The sequence below is a fragment of the Aquila chrysaetos genome, chromosome 13, assembly GCF_900496995.4.
Source record: "Aquila chrysaetos chrysaetos chromosome 13, bAquChr1.4, whole genome shotgun sequence".
Lineage (NCBI taxonomy): Eukaryota > Metazoa > Chordata > Aves > Accipitriformes > Accipitridae > Aquila > Aquila chrysaetos.
In genome coordinates, this window is record NC_044016.1 from 29,211,183 (window position 1) to 29,233,927 (window position 22,745).

At 40.1% G+C, this 22,745-nt stretch overlaps 1 long non-coding RNA gene across 2 annotated transcripts in view; it reads right to left on the reverse strand.

The window, feature by feature from the left end:
- Positions 1–4,713: 4,713 nt before the first annotated feature.
- Positions 4,714–22,745, reverse strand: part of LOC115350469 — a 34,098-nt gene continuing 16,066 nt past the window's right edge. Inside the window, exons 3-6 of one of the 2 annotated variants that reach the window (XR_003926451.1) lie at positions 16,182–16,294; positions 8,341–8,545; positions 6,339–7,592; positions 4,714–6,234 (exon numbers count right to left, since the gene is read on the reverse strand). This is a non-coding gene — a long non-coding RNA (uncharacterized LOC115350469). The remainder of the gene's footprint in view (positions 6,235–6,338; positions 7,593–8,340; positions 8,546–16,181; positions 16,295–22,745) is intronic. The other variant, XR_003926450.1, reaches the window with a different exon arrangement.

The following is a 22,745-nucleotide window of genomic DNA, read 5'->3' on the forward strand; positions in this document are numbered from 1 at the left end:
GTATATATACAGAATATATTTGATTATCAGAATTAAAATATTTTATGCAAAGCTTAACAATGAATCTATTAAGAAACTACCTAATCATTTCACAAGCTTTCTTTATTTCATTTCCTCTCCTGCTATTTTTCAGGCTCAGTCTTTTTCTTGGTTAGCAGCTGAGTTCATTTGTTGCTGGCTTTCCGTTGTTCAAATGTTTTTAAAGATTTTTGTCCCAAGTTGTCTCCCTCAATTACATTTTTAATATTGTCAGTATAATACAATTTTGTCCATGTTCACCCTACCACAAACATCTGTCTCTGTAATTCCAGATACCTTATAGCTTTGGAAACTATGGTCTTGCCAGACAAAAGATAGTCTTAACTGCAGTGTAGGAATAAGTACTTGGGACGTATTTATTAAAGGCTGGTTTATATATGAGAGATGGATATGCATAATTCTTCAGAGAAGAAAACAGATTTTATTAAATATTCTTGTAGAGGTACTCCATGTTCTTAACTGCATCCCCAAAATAATATCAGTCTTACTTAGGTCTTTTAGATCTTCAGATGTGGTAAACTACTATCTGCCCCTATGAACTTGTGGACCTTGGCACTTTATCCCTGATAACTCTGGCTCACTATGCTACAGAGCATAAGGCAGACATTTTTAATATTCTTACTGATCAAACAGAGGCTGAGGAAAGTCAGAATGACTGTTAACCTTTCCCTTCTTAACTCTACAGCTTTTCTATTCTACACATCTGACAAACAACTCAAGTTTCATTGGGAAGATCTGAACACTGCTTCAAAGAGTAAGCCACTTTTAAGATGCATTTACTGCAAGGAAGGTACAGTACTCTTCTGGAAAATTCAAGTTAATCTTTTATAATCTGTTTCATAACAGCTATAGAAAATTTCCTTTCACTGAATTTTTGTTTCACTTTTGGTACAGAGGTAAAAAACCATTCAATATTGGTGTGCAGCTACTAACCATCTCTTACTTCCTTTCCTCGATAGCATTCTTCTGCTTTTGTTTGCTGCTCCACCACCAAAGGTACATGTCTAAGAAACTTTTCCATAAGAAGAATTGCAGTGTAAAAAGCAACTGTCAAAAAAAGCAAAAAAATCCAAACCCTAAAAAAACATAGGCACTTTTTTTCTTTTTTTCCCAGACAGAAGCTTGCTCTGCTTTACAACATATCTCATACTACCTGGCAGGAATCTTTCTACCATGATGTAGTTAATCCTACTCAGACTATAACAGAGCACTAGGAGAAAAGTTGTGCAAGGAATTTACTGCGAGTGCATAAATCACAAGCTATCTGCTTTAAGCTTTAGGCAGGTGAGTTTAATTACTCCATCGCAGTTTATTTGAAAACTTTTGCTCTTCATTTAGGCTGAAAGACTGACATATATTGGCATAGTTAAACATCTGTCTTCAGTCAGAACAATAGCAATGACAATAGGAGTTAGAGCACCTCATTCTCAAACATCCATTGTGTGATGGTTAAATACCGTTCAGTTTGTAGCAGCAGTATAATTTATTGGCTGTGATCTAGGCAATTGGCTCAGTTGTTATAGCTTTGTAAAAATGTGCTTTGTTGTGGGTATCACACAACAACTGAGCTAGTATGGTATTCTGTCACAAACACTATTAATCAGTAACATGCACTAACTATGGTTAGTAACTAGTTAGTACAATAGTATTATAAAATAACACTATTGATGTGTTATTTTACACTGAGTGAAAGTGTTGCTAGGGCAAAACAGACACACAGCATTTTGACTTAATCATAACTGTTGTGGTTACTGACTGTTTCTATGTCCAAAACCAAACAGAGGACCCAGTGTACACTCCATAATGACACTGTGAGAGAAGACCCCTGCCAGCACCAAGTCCCATGCATCACAGAAGTCCTATTGCTTAAGTCCTCAAAGTATTATTATTTTTATTATCCTCATTTCTTGAGACACCAAATACGGACAAAGAGATTAAGATTCTACCCAGTGGCCCATTAGGTAACAATATAAGCTACTGTGTATTCATAGGACATCCAGTTTTATAGTTTGTCCTGAGTTGAGCTCAGTGCCTTCAAAGGGGCTGTAATTCACCTTTTGCAGGGACGAAAGCATGTTTGGAACAAAATTTGTCCAATGCAAGAATCCAGATTTCCCGAATTCCAACCCAAAGATGTTGGGAAGAATCAGTATGTTTTGCTGATCTTTTCCTTCAGTCAGCGAAAGTAACAGTGAAAACTTTAATTAATTTATAACTGCATAGCTAACTGCACCTATGACGCCTGTAATCAAACTACGTTTATTTGCTAGTGCTCAGCACAGGGTTGGGTGTGTACTCTCAGTTTTCGTCTTAACTTTCCAGGGGACCGTTACTCCTCTTTTCATTCCAGATAAATCTCCAAAATTTTCAACACATTTTGCCATTCCTAAACATTTAATGTATAGATTGATCTGAATTCTGGTCTTTTTTTTTTTTTTTTGGTAAGGTTTTTTTTTTTTTTTTTTTTCCAGAAGCACTTGGCTCATGGCTTGAAAACTGGAATCTATAAATGGCTTTGAAAAATCAGCTTCAGCCAGCTACTTTGGCTTTTTCCATGATGTGTGACTGGTCACTTAAATTATGCAGCATTAGCTAGTCTTCCTCACTAGATGATTAAAGCTTTTTAAATGTCTGTAAAGAATGAGTCATAGACAGAGAGAGAGATGAATACCCACAGAATTTGTAAAAAGACAAGCCTGTTTCTGTGGATGGAAACAAAAGCCTATTTATTTGCTCACAGTGAGGAGAAGGGTTGCCCCTGTGTTCCCTGAATCAGGTTAAGTAATGACCTCTTGTACTGCCACCTCATACAAATGGGAATTTCAACTTTCCTATGCTACTAACTTTTTTACCAACTGCCTGCAATTCCCTCTAAATTTTCTTGCTTTTTACACTGAGTCAAAATATGTCTAACTAACTCCACAACTCTTCCTATTTTAGAAGTTTCATGACTCTTGGGAATATCTGAGGCAGGTCCAGCTACAGGCTTGACAGATGGTTCACATCAAAAGGATACATCACTTTGTAGGAAACAAAAAAATTCTGTTCTTTTCTCCAGTATCAAAGTACAGTATTAAACTGATAGGAATTCCCGTGATGTGAAACTCTCCCCATGACTTTCCTAGGCAGTTTACCCACCTACTGGTCCTATGTTTTTGCAATAACTACCTAGTAAAGATTCTGAAGAAAATTCACATGGGCCTTACAGGTTAAGGTTATACAAGCCCTTGCTGGAAAGAGTTACTTTAATGCACATAAATAATAGGTAGGTAATTTATATAAATATTAAATTGCATAGCTATTTTTAATATCTTCTATTCCACATATAATAAAAGATTGAGCATTGGTTGTAATTATTTATATCTTACCCATACAGAAGGATTTTTTGCAAATAAACCATTCTATGAAGAAAACACATGAAGGAAACAAATTCCCTGTAGTAAATGGGATCACTTAGCCTGAGGAACAGATGTTCATCAGAGTGGCCACCTTATGTCTGATTGCTGTTACTTGTTTTTGGCCCATTAGTGAGTGTTAAGCCATTTTAGTCAATGCATATTGCTGCTTCTCTCCTACTGGCAGGGATTTCTACTTCTTCCTTTTCATTACAAGGTTACTGCTGCTTTTGAGATGCCTGTTAACAGATGCAGCTTCATGGGAGTGTTGTGTGGACCTCAAAACCAGCAGTGAGTCCTGTTCCTTTCTCCTCAGGGGCTTATAGGAACCTCAGAAACCAGCTGTTGGACCTCCGTTGTCCAGCTCCAGCAAACCTTAGTCCTCTGAGACCAGCGAGTGTGACTGAGATGGAGATGGATTCACTAAACCCTGATGTCACGCCTCCCCAAGCAGCCTGGACAACCCCTTGCCCAGGGCACTGCTGCCCATAGCCTCCCTGCCCAGCAGCACCCACCCCACAGGCGAACAGCCGTGCACGGCCAGGCCCACCCGCAAAGAGGCAGCGACACTGGACTCCAGCCGGGAACAAATGTCTCGGTGCTTCTTTGCTCACATAGTAACTTCTCTCCCATCTGGGGCAGATCATCATTGAAAGACCAACTAGTTTTCCACCTACTTGCTTGAAGCAGGGGTTTCCCCTCCCCGTCAGCTAATGTGGGTTTCTGTGAAAACAGTCTGTTGGGCTCAGTGCCGCCTCAGGAGCCCGCCCACATCAAGAGTGGGTCCCCCCGGGACCTCTGTTTGTGACTAGCCTTCAGGAGGATCCCCATCCTCTGCCCTCAGCATCCCCTTTCTGGAATAGTTCTTCTCAGCTGGGATTGATGCTGTTTCTTCCTGCCAGGTGGAGGTTATAACTACAGGTAAACATGCTGGGATGTTACTCACAGAGCAAAATGACATTTATAATGTAATGTGGCGAAATTTCCAAACTGTCAAAACTTACTCAGAAAAGTCCTATTACACTTTTTTAGGTGGGTGAAATTAATTTTACCATCTGGGATATGTTCCGGTGGAAAGGAATGACAGTTTCCATTGTATTATATTTTAGAAAACAATTTTGTAATGGTGAAAAGAAATTGGAACAACCACATTTGTATGAGTAGCTAAAAAAAATCCTGAAGTGTGAACTCATTAATTTAAAAAATGGAACTGGAAAAAATACTATGCTTATAACTTGTTCAGTAGGGAACACGTAAATAATAAATGTCGGGCTCAAAATAGGTGTTTAAGAAGCTCATTTATTCAAATTTCAAGTTGATGGACTAAGACATTATATTGAATTAAAAACATTTCAGAAAAGGTGACTTTTGAACTTCAAGCAGACTTCTAGGCAACAGAGCTGATCTACACACTCAATGATATAATTCTTCACAGATCATGAGTAAAACACAACGGCTCACATTTAGACAACATATTAATTTGACAGACCCCACTCAGGTGGGCTATTATTACTTCAAACGACTGTTAAAGAATACTATTTTTAACTGTTGAAAGAGTGAGCAGGAATCATCCAGTAGGCCCACTTGCCTCCCTAGGTTTTTATGCCTTCTATTACTTACGACACGTTCACCCAGCAGTCATGTACCTCGAAGTTCAATAGGAGTTTCATTTGCCTAAATGCAAGGAACTGATCATCAGGGCTTAGAGGAGCAAGATTAATTTGTATTTTTTGTTTTATTCTCTTTATTACTCAGGTCTATAGGTAAATGCCCCTGTAGCATTGAAATGTTTTAAGTGTTTCACTTCAGATTTTGGTTTCAAAATAGCATAGATGACTATATCAAAATGTATGAGACACTATTCAAAACAGGTGCTGCAAGCAAAGTACAAATGTTGTATCAGTTAAACTGCCCAAATGCAATTGAATTAAAGGAGAATCAAAGATTGTTACTCTGAGGCTGGTGCTCAGCAGTCACAGAAGCCAGGTGACACTTTGATTTCTTTACAATCTAGATGCTAAAGCCTCAGCAAAGAATACCATATGAGAGATAAGTGGGACATTATACAACACATGTGAAGCCTCGTTATTTTAAGATTCTCCTCTCTACTGATATGTTTTTTAATTAATTTAAAGTTGAAGAAGAATAGAAAAAGGGACACAAAGACAGAGGTACAATTTCAGGGCATAATGTAGCAAAGAGAAAAGAAATGGAAATAAAATTGACAGAATGCTTTAGCATTTGAATGGTATTATTTGAAAACAGTGTGACAACTGCAATTTTAAAAGTGTACGATTGCTAAGAAGGATTTGAGAAAGTTATTGGAAAGAAGGGAATTAATTTTATCAGTCTTTCACACTTGCTTTTCCTAGCTGTCTACAGAAATCCCTGGACATACAGGCATTTCCGTGCACATGGTGTGGGAAAATTCAGCCAGGGAAGTTACATATTCACTTGTCAAGAGGGAGGATGAAGATCTACACGTAAAATGGTTTCCAGTGCCTTTATATCTATGTAGCTCAATATTAAATATTATTTTAGCAGTTGTTTTAGACATCAAGAGCTGACATCCTTTTTATAGACGGTACTGTAGACCTGCTAACATGGCCGAGGTTCCCCCGCCGGCGGTCAGGCTGCAGGCTTTGCCCTGGGTACAGCTGGGCTGTGGAGCTGCTCCTCCTGCCCCTCGCCGGGCCGCGGTCCTGGCCCCATCCGGACACCTCTGCCTGAGACCTAAAGGAAAGCAGCTTTCACTTACCTTTCTGACACCGGGGTGGTGCTTCGTGTTGAACTTCAGTGACTACCGGGAGAAAAAAAAGACATCATTTGCCTTGGCTCACTAACATTAAACACCCTGACAGATATCACGTGCAGTTTTAAAGAAATAATTCGATGGGTAAGCACCAAGGATGAAATTCCACCCTGCTTGCCTGTAGTAGTGCCTTACTTCAGACTCCTTGCCATGCTGCATGACATTCTGTGCCTGTTTTGATCCTCTCTTTTCATCTATGAATAAGTAAACACAGAAAAATATATCCACAGCACAAAAGACTAAGCATATGGTTGAATACCATCCCAGCCAGTGCTTGTATGGAGCACAGACCTCCACTCCAGGAATGCTGGAAATCCTAAACAATATAATATCAGGGTCTTTGTTCTTTTTTTTCTAAGTACATGAAAAACACAGAGGTCTTGCCGGTCTCCCACTATGGCTAAATGGTGTGTTGAACAGAAGCCAGACTGCAGGGTAAGGATCCCATACTGCATTATTGCCATCAGATGCAACTTGCTTTCATTGTGTTTGCTTTTACACAGCTTATTTAGTGGCTGCAGAAGAGAGACAAGTGAGGGAATACAGAATCCATCTTTTTTGCTCTCTAGTGCGCAGATGGGCAAAGAAGTCACTTGTTCTTCTCATTTTATCCTACTTATTCCTTATTATACCAACCCCAATTCTCACATCACATTGAATTGAACCTCATTCTGCAACTATTCCCATTGTTCTCAATTAAACTATTTTAAAGAAACATTAACGTCAAGGGGAAAAAAGAGAAAGAACTGCAGTTGATAGATGTTAATCTTGTTACTTAATATGAATAGAAGGCACTCTGATATTTTATTAATGAGTGGGGTACAAGAATCATGCAGAAGAGCTGCATTTTCAAGGTGTGGAGACTGATGGTTTGCAAGATTTTATTCCTCTGCTAAATGATCAATGAAAGAAATAGATGTTCTCAAATAATCTCACAGGCCTGTTTATATAGTATCACCAATTACGAAGATTTTTTACAGCAAGCAAGGAATTTAAGTACTATAATATCACTGCATTTCCTTAAACTAATTTCTCTAGGAACCACAGATGCAATGTTCACAAACCCATACTCTTCCAAAAATGGATATTTGGGGCCATCTTTTAGAAGGGAAAAAGGGGAATATTCCCAGAGAAGCTGTCAGCTATCACTGAAACCACCCACGTGCTGTCGGCATGCTACTAGCAATTTTTTCTTCAAACTAATTAACACCTTAGTCAAGATGTGTTCACTTTCATCTCTTCACTTACCTGACATTTTTTACATGATTTAAGTTGGAAGCTTGAATAAATTTTGCACTGAAAGACTTTATGTGCAGGATGATCACCACATGGAATGGGACCATTCTCTGTAAGAAAGGCACAAATTCTTCCCACAGCTGAATTTACTGAGGAAAAAAAGACTACCACCACATGAATTTGAATGTTGTTGAGTCTCTCTACTTCAGTGCTGCCCTCTCACAATGTTTTCAGATAAAAGTGTTCACCCCTAAAAGGTTACAGCAAATATCATTTCATCAGAGAGACTGTGAGGCTGAACTTTATCTTCGTCTAAAATAGCACAAAGCTACTGCAGACAGTTCATTCTACCACTGGCCCTTTCCTGACAAATACTATTCACAAAGGATCTTTTGACTACTACTTAGTGCAATATCTCTGGGGTAAAGTATTGCAAGTGTCCATGGCCTAATGCCCCCCCACTGTCTCTGGATGGATTTTTCCTGAGAGAATCCACCACCTCCTCTCGGATGCTTTTGAGGGCAGAAGACTAAAACTTGCAGAGGGAGGATGTGGAAATTCAGTTCTGGAACATAACAACAGGTAACAGATGTAACATTTTCCTTGGTCATTTATTTTAGAATATGTGGTATATGAGAGGTGTCAGGCCTGGATAACATAGTAATTCTGTTAATCTTGTAGTTCTCCACAGTTTTACAGTTTTTAAAAATGCTGTCATTTAAACATTGTTTGAATAATAACACTGCAAGGGGGGGAAGGGAATAGTTTCAATTTTTGGTTTGCTTATTGAGCAAGCAAAAGTTGCTGCATTCTGCCATGGATAGATAGAAGGGAAAAAAAAGCAGATAAACCTCTCACCATGTCAGCCAGTTCTGTATATCAAAAAGTCTCGAGGGCAAAATCCGAGCACAACCTGGATAGAGACAAGAGTAAGAAAACCAGAAAGATGACTCCTCTCACATCTTCAGTCTTCAAATGGATGTTCAGGCAATTCCCTTCACTGCAAGTTCTCCCCAGCCTGTGCAGTGTCTGAAGTGGGAAGACTGCAGCCACTCTCACCAACCTGGGGAAGAGAAAACAAAGAGTATTATTTCCCCAAAAGAGCATGTGCTTCACAGGCTTCAGGGGGTATTGCTGAGGCTGTATTCCCAGCCTGCTCTCCAGTGATATGCTCTCCAGCACTGCACCTTTCAAACATTAATGAACTGATCTTCACAAACCCGTTGCAAGGCAGGGAATCATTATCTCCCTTTTACAGATGGAGAACTGAGGCACAGCAAGATGTGAGTGATTTGCCTAGAGGAAATCTGTAGCAGAGCCAGAAACTGAACCCAGACCTTTCGAATCACGGAGCACCATCCTCGGAGCATACAGTTCCAGTCTGATTTCCTGGAAAATTTATCAGGCATTGTGCCTCTGGTAACCTCGCAGTGTTCCTGCTGTAGTTCACTGCCTCAAAGGCATGACTGAGTCCTGCCTCACCGTAGTCATTTCATTCAGAGCAAATTCTGTTTTCATGGTGTTTGCATTACTAATATAATGAACTACAATTCCTTCTCCAAAAAGGTAACATTGCAGTCAGACTTCTTTTTAAACTGACTTGCTAGTTAGCAAGCCATCACTTGGTACTGTTAAGCAGTACAGCTCATTTTCAGAGCTGTTTGTCACTGAGGTTGTATGAATAATACTTGCATATGTATTGTAAGTTGGGTGACATTTCTAGATGTTACTGCAAACTCTGCTTTTTAGATTTCTCAATCTACTCAATGAATTTAATGTTCCATGTAACTACACTGGTAAACTACACTGAACTACGCTGGTTCAATGACTGCAAACTACTAATCCTGTTGTGTTAATTCTTACTACATGAGAGGCACCAATCATATTTATACACACAACCTTAAAGATTCTGTATCAAAGGAGAAAAAAAAGAAAAAAAGATTTGAAGGAATGGTATGATAACGACCAAACTAATGACTCATTTTTCAGCGTTAGTGTGCATTTGTAATACCTCACAGTTAAGGGAATCGTTCTGATTCATGCACATTAAAAAATAAGCACTTTGCCCTATGTTTCAGGAAATAATTTTATTCCTAGAAGAGGATAAAATGAAAAGTTACTGAAGAACTCTTAAAGTTTTAATGATAGAGGAAAGGATGAAATCTCTGAAAACAAGTCAGGAGTATTCACCAGGGCAATGCTTAACAGTACAAAAGAGAAAATATTGGTCCTAAGGTTTACCCATCAGAAAAGATCATTAAAAACTGGTTGCAATAGGGTGAAACAGTGGGAGCTCGAGTTTAGTGGGCAGGGATGTATGTATTCCTAGTGGGTCTCAAAATAATGTGAACAAGATGAAAGGAAAAGAATACAAATAATATGGCAGCTCTTCTTGATCCTTCCTTAAGTAAGTGAGAATGCTCCAATGCAGCAGTATTGGGCTGAATATTGCCAAACTCAGGTTAAATTACTCCATGGCTTTATTGGAAAATATTTTTACTGACTTCACAAAACAGAAGAGTCACTCTGCACTTTTAGAAATGGTACTTTATCAGAGCCCCCAGTGTGCGTGCAGATGTCAGCTTCTGCCCTTCCTACCTTGGGAAGGGGTTTGAGCAGCATCCGTGAGCCTGCAGTGATTCTGCCATGGACAGAGGGGTGCTACCCACCTTCCTGATCTGCCTTCACATAAACAAGCATGAAACATTATTTATCATGCAATGTATAAAAAAATACAAGTACATGTGTCTGCATAGGTGTATTTTTATGTGTTTATACATGTAAGTTGGGGGGGGGTTATATATTCTAATATTCATATATGGGTATATTGTCTGCATATACATGTACATGCATGTACATGGACAGTTGTATATATATATACATATACTTAGACACACATCATCTAAAAATATTTGCTGAAGCACAGGCCAAGATTGTATTCACTATTGTCCTACTCATTAGACTGAAATTTCCCCTTTTACAATATACATACCCAGTGGTCTATTCAAAGTGGAGCAGTTCCAACAGAAAGGACCACAGGTGGTGTTTTAGAACAGTCTTTAAGATATTTAACTCATGACAGAACATTTTGGTACCTGAGTTTCCCAGAAATAATGTGACTGCTTAAACTATTAGATCAAGGAGAAGCATAACTGCACTTCCTCTAGAAGGCTGGCAAATCAAGACCCATTTTCTTTGCTTTATTTTTTTGGCACTTTTAAGATAAGATGCCTTTTCAAGTTAAATAGAACACTTTATATTAAGAATTAGCAAAATATGTTTTGACTGCATTGTTTTTCTTTTTTTTTTTTTTTAGCGTCTGCTTTGGTTTTACAGTGGAAATGAAAAACTTTATATTAAGAATTAGCAAAATATGTTTTGACTGCATTGGGGTTTTTTTTTGGTTTTTTTTTTAGCATCTGCTTTGGTTTTACAGTGGAAATGAAAAAATCTGTATTGTCACAGGGCCACTGGTAATGGCAGAAAATGGGCCAGTGCCAGCAATGACAAGTTAAGTAAGACCACTCCACTCACTAAGAAATATAGGAAAACTGATCATAAAGGGTAGTAATGTATCACATCGAAAAAGGAAGACTCCTTAAGCAAAAAACAGAGAGCACTCAATCTAGTACAAGTAGAAGAAACAGTGCCTGACATTTGTCTGGAAGGTCAGTGAAAGGATTGACTAAATTAATAGAAAGCAGAAGTCAGTGTGTCAGACTGTGGCAACACTGCAGATGGGGCATTGCTTGTGGGAGCAACATAAACCGAAGTTCACTTGGGAAATGCAAAAACTCTGGCATCCAGGGCTGTAAGAAATCATCTCTGTATAGGGTACTAAGAGATAAAGCTACTGCAGGCAAAGCTGGGCCACTGAGAAAAGGCATTTTACTTGAGTTCCTTAATGACCTTCTGCCTGCATATTCTGAACAACCTCTCTGAAAAATGTCTACAGCATTGGTCTCCAAAAATCTTTTTTACCAGAACTCTGTGACACTAAACATGACATTTAAACAGAAAAACAGCAAATGTAGAGGCATTTTCCCTTCTTCTAAATATGAAATCCAAGGGAGGATTTGTTATTCATGAAAACAGTTGCAGCTATGGCAGAGCTACCACAAGAAGAAGATATCCTTAAGTTGTACATGAAGTTTTCTAACGTCATTTTCATTTAATTAGAAAGCTTGTTAGAAAATTTACCAAGACAACATTGACACTTGGCACATAGACTGTAGGAAAGAGAAAGTAATATGGATGGGCACGACAGACAGCCCTGTCGGCCTTGGACTTCACACCCCAACAGAACAAGAGCACCTAACTCCTAGGTACTAGTGCCCTGCTCAGCACAACGGCTGGGCTGCCGTCTGATCCTCAAGGATCAGACACTACATTCCTGCCTGGGGACCAACAGACACCATGCAGGTGAAAATCATACTGAGAGCCCAGAGCTGCTGGTGATGACTACTGTACAAGAACTGAAGGTACCAAAGTCTTAAGCAAACCAATGAGATTGGGGTAGCAAGCTGAGTTTGAGTTGTCCATATATATATATATATATATCACTATATCATTGCTTAGAGTCTTATTTCAAGGAAAAATGCATTTAAACATGGTGGTCAACATCATTTTGAGCAAAGGTTTTACACCATTTACATTTATAACAAAACTTTTATTCAATTTCAAAACAGTCTCATAGAATTAAGAAAGGATGACTCAAAATTTAGCCCAAGGTAGCTCAAAAGGATTACAAAGCTTTGTTGTCCCTTCACTGTTCTCCTCCACCTTATGAGTATAAAAGACAGTATGTAAAGTGTCCTGCTTTCAAAAAATCAGTGCAACATGAAATGTTTCAATAAATATAAAACTTCCTAAAAGTGCAAAGCTGATTTCATATATTTCTGTTATTATATTTCTCTTAATGACCATATCATTAATATTTTAAGGTTTGTTCACTAGTTAGTTACAGCCATAGAATGAAGATGCAGACAAGTAGAGAAAGAACAGTTTTCTTTGCCCAGCAGATTCCTAGCAACAATCTGACATGTCAAGACTTTCTCTTGCCCAAATTGTTCTCTAACCTATTTTTACATAGTTGTTTAAAATTCTTCTAGCAGTTTGTGGATTTGCCAGAGAAAATTTCTGTGCAAATTTTTTTCCCTTTTATACTGGAGTCTGCCTGCACTAGAACACCATTCCAGCTCTCAAGGTACTTAAAGCTTCTTGGTGTCTATATAAATGAAGAAGGCACAGCAGAGAAAACTAGTTGCAACTTCACTCTTGTTTACAACATTTAAGCCCTGTTGTCATTACATGTGTAGTTTGGAGCGAGCTGTCATTAGCTAACCACAATATCTGAATGTGGAGCAAGTTCTGTTTTCATAACCTTAAAATCTCTTCACCTCTTTTTATAACTCCTGCAAGCAAAAATGTTTGTAGTGTTGAGATCATATGATGTCTTGAGCAGAGAATGCCTTGTGAATTGGGGTGAACTTTGCTCTATAGGCTTTAGAGATGCAACTTAAATAACTTCAAATCTATTTGTACTTCACTGTGCCAAATAATACATTCCATTTTTTCATAAAGAGCAGACAGTTTGACCTGGATACTCAGCCAATAACAAGTACAAATAATACTACTATATTTTAGGGTCATGGCCCTTCTCTATGTTGGAACTACCCTTAGTGATGCATCTTTACAGACAGATGTTCAAAGGGCTCCTTGTCAGGCAGATGAATCACAGTCCTTAAAAGCTGCCAGTGTCACCCTTCTGTGAGACAGTCCTTCCACTCCACAATACAGCGAACCCTAGCATCACACCCCGTAAAGCAGATGCACACAGATGGTGTTTAATTAGCCCCATGACAGTAGTGGGTTCTTTCTGTCTTGAAGGAGGAATTCCCTTCTCCATACTGTTATTGTCACCGTACGTGAATAAAGATCCAGCCTGGACAAATCACGGACAGAGGGGGTCGGTGCAGTTCTCTTGGAGACATTTGTGAACCCTGAAGAGGGAGGGAGCCCTGGTTATTATATAGCATGGGAATTTTTAAAATCAGAAAGGAAGATGGTTGCACTGATATTATCCAAAGTCTAAGGATTCCTTTCTCAAAGATCAATATTCAATGATGTGCTGACTAGATGCTGTTAGTGGTAATAAGGAAATACCAATTTTTGATCTAAGTTTGTCATACAGGTAAAAGAAGTGTGTGAAGTATCAGCTGAGCGTTACCTCGACATCAGTCCATGATAAACTGGAATACTTGAAAAAGAACAGCAAAATATGAAAAAAAGTTTGTAAAAATGTACCTCTTTTGAAAGAAAAAATGGTAAGATTTCACATTTACCTTTGATATTTAAGATGAAATGGTAAAGACATTCCTGGAATTCAAAGAGCACACACAAAACCCAAAGGCTATAATTCTAATTAATTCAAACACTGTTTCTGTGCTTGCTGCCGCTGCTTCTGAGCTACCACTGATAAGTTATGTGCATTTTAAAATAGCATTTAATTTTCTGAACTGTTTGTTTGCACAACGTATGCAATAGCTGCTAGTGACATTACTTGATATGAGATAGCTGAACAAGGTAGTAGCCTTAGCAAAGCACATCTTGATAGAGGAAAAAGGGAAAGAAACTTCAGGAAAACATTGTTAGCAAAGGAGTGGTATTTCTAGATTTAATTTTATTTGAAAGATTAAAGGAAGAATCCAGTATAAAGTACTCATGAATACCACCTGAAGTTGTCTCAATATTACTACTATCTTGCGATCAGTATTTCTCATGTGATTAAAGGTTGCAAAATCAGGCTACAAATCAAGAAAAGGATAAAAAAGAAAAGTCAAAATGATCTAGACATTCTGTCCTCCTACTCAGCTTCTGCTGTGGTTGATACCATTCAAAAATGAGTAAAAAAATTTCTTACCTTCCAGGAAGGATGACAGAAAGCGAATGAGCCTATTTGCCAAAGAAGATTATGAATAAATATCTAGAATCAGCACAGCCATTAGTTTACAACTGATGTAGGTGGAGCAACCAGTTCCCTAAAGTCTCCAATACCAAACAGCTACTGGGATGACCACAATTCTTAAAGTTAGTAATTTAAAGTTACACTCAAATTCCTCAAATGAACTCCATCTATTACCTTCTAGGTTCAAAGATCCTGCTTTATTGATATATATTTCATGCATTTTTATAAGCCTTGATACTGGTTCTAATATTTGATACATATATATGTGTATGATTCAGTTAAAGGTACAGCTCTAGGCTTGGTATAAGACTGAATTCAGCTTTCAGGGTTCACATAGGAACTTTTGTCATATCAATATTTTAATGAAAATCCAGTATATGTAAGGACAAATTTTAAACTGCTTAAACCAATATATTGTGCAGCTGCTATAGACAATAGGCTAACACCTGTGCATCCTTACTAGAGACAGCAGTCCAGGGTGACTGACACACTAGTTATAGCAACAATTTTGGAAAAGCAAATGGACCTTGAGCTTGACTATCCTATCAGCCATTCGTATTTTCCTTCAAGAATAGTTTGAACCAATTCTTAATAATGCTGTCTGCAATTGTAAAGTTTCTTGGTTTAACAGATTATCAGCTCTTCAGACTGTACAGTTCTTTGACTACTGAAGATCTGTCCTGACTTTTGCAAAGTGTCTAGCCCAATGGTCACTTTGAATTATATTACATGAAGAGATGTATATCACCTAGTAAGAAATCTCAGCCACATTTAAATAGTATTGGATACAGTGAGCAATACAGGAACAAATGTTCCTGTTATTCACAACATATCTTTAAGAACCACTGACAATCTGCTTTATTTACATATGGCTTTTCTTTAATGTAGTTTTCATTCTCTTGATTGTCTGGCAGTAACTTGTGCTTGATTTATGATATTTTGCATATATTAAATGCTGAAAAAATAATTTGTGCAATGCTTCTTGCCGAATGTTTCTCTGACAAAACTATGGGACTATTCATTGCATTTTCAACGACATGCTCATTGTGGATGTCATTAAAAATGACAAAACTGCTTTTTTGTTTTGCTGTCTTGTGATTGTATTTCCAGTGTTTCCTCCTATAGATTGCTTGGAATTACTATCTTCTACAAGGAAAACAGCCAAAACCAAATATCTCTCATATCTGTGTGCATTACATTATTTAACAGAGGAATATTACTAATGTGCAAAAAAAGGCAGTCAGTTAAGAAAGTTAAGAAAATCAGGATTAAGGATGCATGTTTAATTTTAAATGAGTTCTTTTTTTCTTGTAATGAAGTCATTAATTACTGTATCACACAACATGTGAGCCTTGCTTTGCACTACCACCTACAAGAGGACAACTGCAAAATCATTAATTTAAAAAGCTAATGAAAGTTCTGACTACCAGTCTGGAAACTACCAGCTCCTGCATCGTTTTTTCTGTTTTCATGTATGTAGGAGGTATAATTAGAAGACACGCGGGAGAAAGGTGGGAGAACTGGATAAATTTTTATTTCATTGGTATTAGCTATCAAAATGGCCTGTCATCCTCTGATCTCTACTAAATGCTAGATGTAGTGTCTGGAGGTGCAGTTAAGGCTAAGATAAATGGGTCTAGCCCTTATGCTTTTCTGAAATGTGGAGCAATCAGGGCGGTATTAGCCATAAGTGAGCCCAAAAAATCACAAAATACAAACCCAGTTTTCCTACCTGTTGTCTGGATTGAAGTAGAAGTGTGGAGCAGGGTTTGTGTTTGCTATTTATAAACTTGAAAGCATTATTAAAGGATATTTCTGGTATGTTGAGGTCCTGAAATACCGGGTCTGTAAAACAAGTATTTGGCAAGTTATAAATCAAGTAATTAATTTAAAACAAAATGTAACCTAAATGGAATCAAACACAGATATAGCTATTAATACGAGCCAAAACTGCTGGACTTTATCTTAGATACCTGTTAGACATGGGATGTGTTAGCTTTTCCCTGAATGAAAATCAGTGCTTTGTCTTTTGTTTGTATTCACACTGGGCTTGTTCTAAGAAGAAAGTTAAGCACAAGAATATGCACGTGCAAGAAGGTACTTTGAAGCCATTAGGGCTGGTTTTGCATGCTTCTATGTTTGCCGCTCTGGCTTTCACTTTCACCCAGTCAAAGTGTTTGACAAATTTTACAGAAGATTTCTGAATGCAAAAGGTTCTGGACACAGATTTTTATTTCTGGTAAATTTCAAGCAAATGTTTTAGACAAATTGAAGTGCTCTGAAAAACCTCTTTTTTTTAAAGGTTCATGCTTTCTGAGCCATACTTGACTGGTTCATATAACCCCTTGCAAAACCAAATGGTAGAGCACTCTGGGATAATTCCATATTGTGGACTGGATTAATTTTAGAGATGAAAATAAAGAAAAGAAAACATGAGAGAAGTTACTGAAAGTAACAGAATAACAGGAAAACGCTAAAGAATAGAGAGTGCTTTGCTTCAGAAGCTGTTCCCTTTCTGATGTAATGTATTAAGCAAACAAACATTACTTTACTCTTGCAAACAGAAACATCCAGGACCACAGGAAGCATATGCCTGCAAAAGTTTTATTAATTACATCACAGTAACCATAGTTTTATCATCTAGTACTTAAAACTGTCTAAAACCATATGTCCTAACTTTCTTGGACCTCGATTTATTTACATATGTATTCAGACAGTACTGCTTGACAGCTTCTAGGGTATTGCAAGTTTCAACTGATGTTTGTGAACTACGGATCCCTCCACTTTGAAATCTTCCTATTAAACACAGTGAAAAGTATTTTCCCCTACTTACGTGACTATGCCAGTTCTGTCTTGACCCTGTGTCCCTAGAATGAGAGGCCTGAGTCTACCCTCTGCACGTGGTTTTGTGTTTTGATCACCATCTGTGTTATGCGGACAGAAGGTCAAGGAAGGGTTATTGCTAAACTTTTACTACATTTTCAACCTGCCCGAGTTTTATCTTTAACTTTCATTTTCTAAAGTCGGAATTGAGCTTCCCTGAAATTTACCATTTCTCAATGCTGTGTCTAATACTTTTCAATAATAATAATGTATACATATAAATATCTATATAAAAGCTTAACACTTTAGAGTATCAGCGGTTGAAATCCTGTGGTTAGTCTGCCTACAGCCCAGCCTTCATCACTCTTTCGGTCCCGCTGATGCCTGGGCTGCACAGCTCTCCCAGCCTGGCAGAGCATGATGCAGCAGCTCCTGCACCCCTGCTGCCTTGGACTGACCCACCTTCCCCAGCCTCACAGCTCCTTTTGCAAAACACATCCCCAACATTATCTGGGGCTTTTTGTGTCTCCTCAGCTTAGCTGCCTTTCCTTTCCTCAACATTTCTTTTCTTTTTTCTCTTGTCACAGACCTAGAAATGTCCTAACTGTTCTTCCCTCACCTTCCAGTTTGCCTTAGAGACTCAGCTGCTCTCCTGATCTCCCTTGCACCCTCATTTATTTTCTCTCTTTCTCTTCTCACTAACTTCTCCATGTATGGATGCATTAACAGACACACCAGGCTCTAAATGTAAAGCAGGAGTAAACTCCACTGTGATAATCTCTCACAGACTAACAGGCTACATACGAGAAACAAAGCAGCCAACTGGCACATATTTAGAAATCTGAGACATATTTCCCTCATTTGTTGATGGGTAAATTTTTTACTCGGAAGTTCTTGGTCCAAGGGTTGTTTCATGTGGTCATAGATTTTATAAATGAAAACAGCTTGCCTTACCACAGGTTAACCCATTCATGCATCCCTGCACTGCACCCCTTCTGGTCTTTACCTCATCACAGGTTATTTTTCACCCTTTTTAATAACCCATATCAGCACAGCTCCAGTTTTTCTATAGCTGTCATCCCATCTTTTATCTCTCAACTGTAAATCTGCTCTAGTTGCTTCCCCTGGAGACTTTATTTTCCAGTTCCATTTTAGGCATTTTCCAATACAGTTCAGACTCATCAAAAGCCTTTTTTTTTTTTGTTGAAATCTGCATGGATTCCTCTTCACCAAACCACAGAAGTTGTTCAGCTTCATCCATCTGGACCTGTCAGATGTCTTAGTACCATCAGAAACACTCTTTCATTAAATATTATTCTCTGTTGGTGCCCATGACACCATCTTCTGGTTTTCATTCCCTTCTTCTCTCTCCAACTGTTTCTTTGGCACAGCCTTTAGAAATCCTCCTCTGTCTTGTTGTCATTTTTGTTGACAGCTTCTGTTTCTCCATCTCTTCTATATTTCAATTCTTTGTAATGTCCAACCACCAAAAAAAAAAAAAAGCCCTCATTCTATCTCTGACATATGATCTTGGATTTTTATCTATTACCTTAAACGCGTCATTGCAAAAAAAGACCTCTGTGTTGGCCCCAGCAAGCTGTGTACTGAAGGAAGTTCTTGATTTTGACAATCACCAAAATAAAACAGTGGAACAATTAGGATGTGTGTCTATGAGAAATAGGCCAGCCAGACTTCCTTTTTTACAGAGTGGTAATTTATTTGAACAGTTTAAATAGTTTAGAAAATCAAACAATTTTTATCTTGTTGATACACATATTGATGACTGCCAGTAGAAGGAAGAGATGGAAAAAAAATTAGCTGGGCATACTGAGCAGAATATTTTGAACTTCTGAGTGATCTCAAGCCCTATATTGCATTAGTAATCACAGTCATGGGGGGGCTGTGGCAGATGAATCTTGTGAATTTAGACAGGGCAATTCAGGAGGTTGCTGTCCCATCTGTCCATGCCACCTTTCTGCCAAACACCACTGCCATAACAGTGGCAGAAAAAAATGAAAAGATATTCCCAGTTGACATGTGATCTTTAACCACCAGCAAGGCTGAGATCGCAGCAGTACAACAGGCTGAGCTGCAGTGAGCAAGGCACACAAACACATCTGCTTCTGCCTTCCTTTCCAAAATGTCCCTAACTGGGGGTGAGGAGGAAGGTGGGTTACTAGGGGAAGAGGATTGTTTTAAGCCACCATAGCTGTTTGCTTTCCTGAATTTGAGTCAAAAGGTCACCATTTCTTCCTTTCACACCCTGCTCCACTACCCTTAAAGCATCAGCGTGGCTGCCTGGGTCAGTGCCAGGGACAAGCATAATGAAAAAAGAGCCCAAACATATGGTTTCACAGAATTGTTCACAGCCTGCTGTCCACCAAGGGGAAGAAAAAAATCTGTACTTAAATACTCCCTAGAATCATCGAATCATAGAATGGTTTCAGTTGGAAGGGACCATAAAGATCATGTAGTTCCAACCCCTCTGACATGGCAGAGTCACCTTCCACTACACCAGGTCGCTCAAAGCCCCATCCAACTTGGCCTTGAACACTTCCAGGGATGGGGCTTCCACAACCTCTCTGGGCAACCTGTTCCAGTGCCTCACCACCCTCATAGTGAAGAATTTCTTCCTTACATCTAATCTAAATCTACCCTCTTTCAGTTTAAAGCCATTACTCCTTGTCCTATCACTACACACCCTTGTAAAAAGTCCCTCTCTAGCTTCCTTGTAGGCCCCTGTTAGGTACTGGAAGGCTGCTGCAAGGTCTCCCTGGAGCCTTCTCTTCTCCAGGCTGAACAACCCCAACTCTCTCAGACTGTCCTCATAGGGAAGGTGCTCCAGCCCTCTGATAATCTTCGTGGCCTTCCTCTGGATCTGCTCCAACAGGTCCATGCCCTTATGTTGGGGGCCCCAGAGCTGAACACAGTACTCCAGGTGGGGTCTCACAAAAGTGGAGTAGAGAGGGAGAATCACTTCCCTTGACCTGCTAGCCACACTTCTTTTGATGCAGCACAGGATACGGTTGCCTTTCTGGGCTGCAAACACACACTGCTGGGTCATGTTGAGCTTCTTGTCAACCAACACCCCCAAGTCCTCCTCTGCAGGGTTGCTCTCACTCCACTTATCGCCCAGCCTGTATTTGTGCTTGGGATTGCCCAGTCCCTCTGGATGGCATCCCTTCCCTCCAGTGTGTTGACTGCACCACACAGCTTGGTGTCGTTGGCAAACTTGCTGAGGGTGCACTCAATCCCACTGTCCACGTCACCAACAAAGATGTTAAACAGCACCAGTCCCAATACCGACTCCTGAGAAATGCCACTCATCGCTGCTTTCTACTTGGACATCGAAATATTGACCACAACTCTTTGAGTACGACCATCCAGCCAATTCCTTATCCACTGAGTGGTCCATCCGTCAATTACATGTCTCCAACTTAGAGACAAGGAAGTCATGCGGGACAGTGTCAAACACTTTGCACAAGTCCAGGTGGATGACATCCATTGCTCTTACCTTATCCACCAACCCTGTCATAGAAGGCCATCAAATTTGTCAAGTACTATTTTCCCTTAGTGAAGCCATGTTGGCTGTCACCAATCACCTCCATATTTCCCATGTGCCCTAGCATAGTTTCCAGGAGGATCCGCTCCATGATCTTGCTGGGCACCAGAGGTGAGACTGTCTGGCCTGTAGTTCCCTGGGTCTTTCTTTTTTCCCTTTTTAAAAATGGGGGTTATGTTCCCCCTTTTCCAGTCAGTGGGAACTTCCCTGGACTGCCACGACTTCTCAAATATGGTGGAGAGTGGCTTAGCCACTTCATCCACTGGTTCCCTCAGAACCTGCAGATGCATCTCATCAGTTCCCATGGACTTGTGCACCTTCAGCTTCCTTAGGTGGTCTTGACTCTGATCTTCTCCTACGGTGGGCAGTTCTTCATTCTCCCAGTCCCTGCCCTTGCCTTCTGCAACTTGAGTAGTGTGGTTGGAGCACTTGCCGGTGAAGACTGAGGTTAAAAAGTTAAGTACCTCAGCCTTCTCCATATCCCAGGTAACCAGGTCTCCTGTTTCCTTCCAGAGAGGGCCCACATGTTCCCTAGTCTTCCTTTTATCACCGATGTACTAATAGAAGCTTTTCATGTTGCCCTTGATGTCCCTGGCCAGATTTAATTCTATCAGGGCTTTAATTTTCCTAACCTGATCCCTGGCTGCTCAGACAATTTCTCTGTATCCCTCCCAGGCTATCAGTCCTTGCTTCCACCCTCTGTAGGCTTCCCTTTTGTGTTTGAGTTTGTCCCGGAGCTCCTTGGTCATCCACGCAGGCCTCCTGGCATTTTTGCCTGACTTCCTCTTTGTTGGGATGCATCACTTCTGAGCTTGGAGGAGGTGATCCTTGAATATTAACCAGCTTTCTTGGGCCCCTCTTCCCTTCAGGGCTTTATCCCATGGTATTCTACCAAGCAGATCTCTGAAGAGGCCAAAGTGCTCTCCTGAAGTCTGGGGTAGTGAGCTTGTTGTATGCCCTCCTCACTACCCTAAGGATCTTGAACTCCACCATATCATGGTCACTGCAGTCAAGGCTGCCCTTGAGCTTCACATTCCCCACCAGCTCTTCCTTGTTGGTGAGACCAAGGTCCAGCATAGCACCTCTCCTCATTGACTCCTCTATCACTTAGAGAAGGAAGTTATCATCAGTGCATTACAGGAGCCTCGTGGATTGCTTATGCCCTGCTGTGTTGTCCCTCCAACAGGTATCAAGGTGGTTGAAGTCTCCCATGAGGACCAGGGCTTGTGAACCTGAGGATGCTTCTAACTGTCTATAGAGGGCCTCATCTGCTCAGTCTTCCTGGTCGGGTGGCCTGTAGCAGACCCCCACTATAATGTCACCTGTCCCTGCCCTCCCTTTAATACTGACCCATAAGCTCTCAGTTGGCTCCTCATCCATCCCCAGCTGGGAGCTCCATGCACTCAGCTGGTCATTGACATAGAGGGTGACACCGCCTCCTTATCTCCCGTGCCTGTCCTTCCTAAAGAGCCTGTACCCTTCCATTCCAACACCCCAGTCACAGGAGCCATCCCACCACGTCTCCGTGATGCCAATAAGACCATAGGCCTGCAGGCGTGCGCACGTCTCTAACTCCCCATGTTTATTCCCCATGCTACGTGCGTTTGCATAGAGGCATTTAAGTTGGGCCCCAGGATGACACTGACTGACTGCCTGGAATTCCTTTGTACTGCTCTCCATGTGCTCTCCTGCTGACCTGTAATCCCTCTCCAGGCTTTGGGCATCTATTGCTGGCACTGGCATGAAACTGATAGGAGTGGGATGGATTGAGGTTCCCCTCATTTAGCGAGACACAGAACTTTGAGTCTATTCTGTGCTCTCTGGCCCGAGATGACCCAGGCGAACCTGTGACCTGGCTGAGTCACTGCGAGCAGCACGCTCTGCTGTCAGCCTTCCCAGCGCAAGCAGATA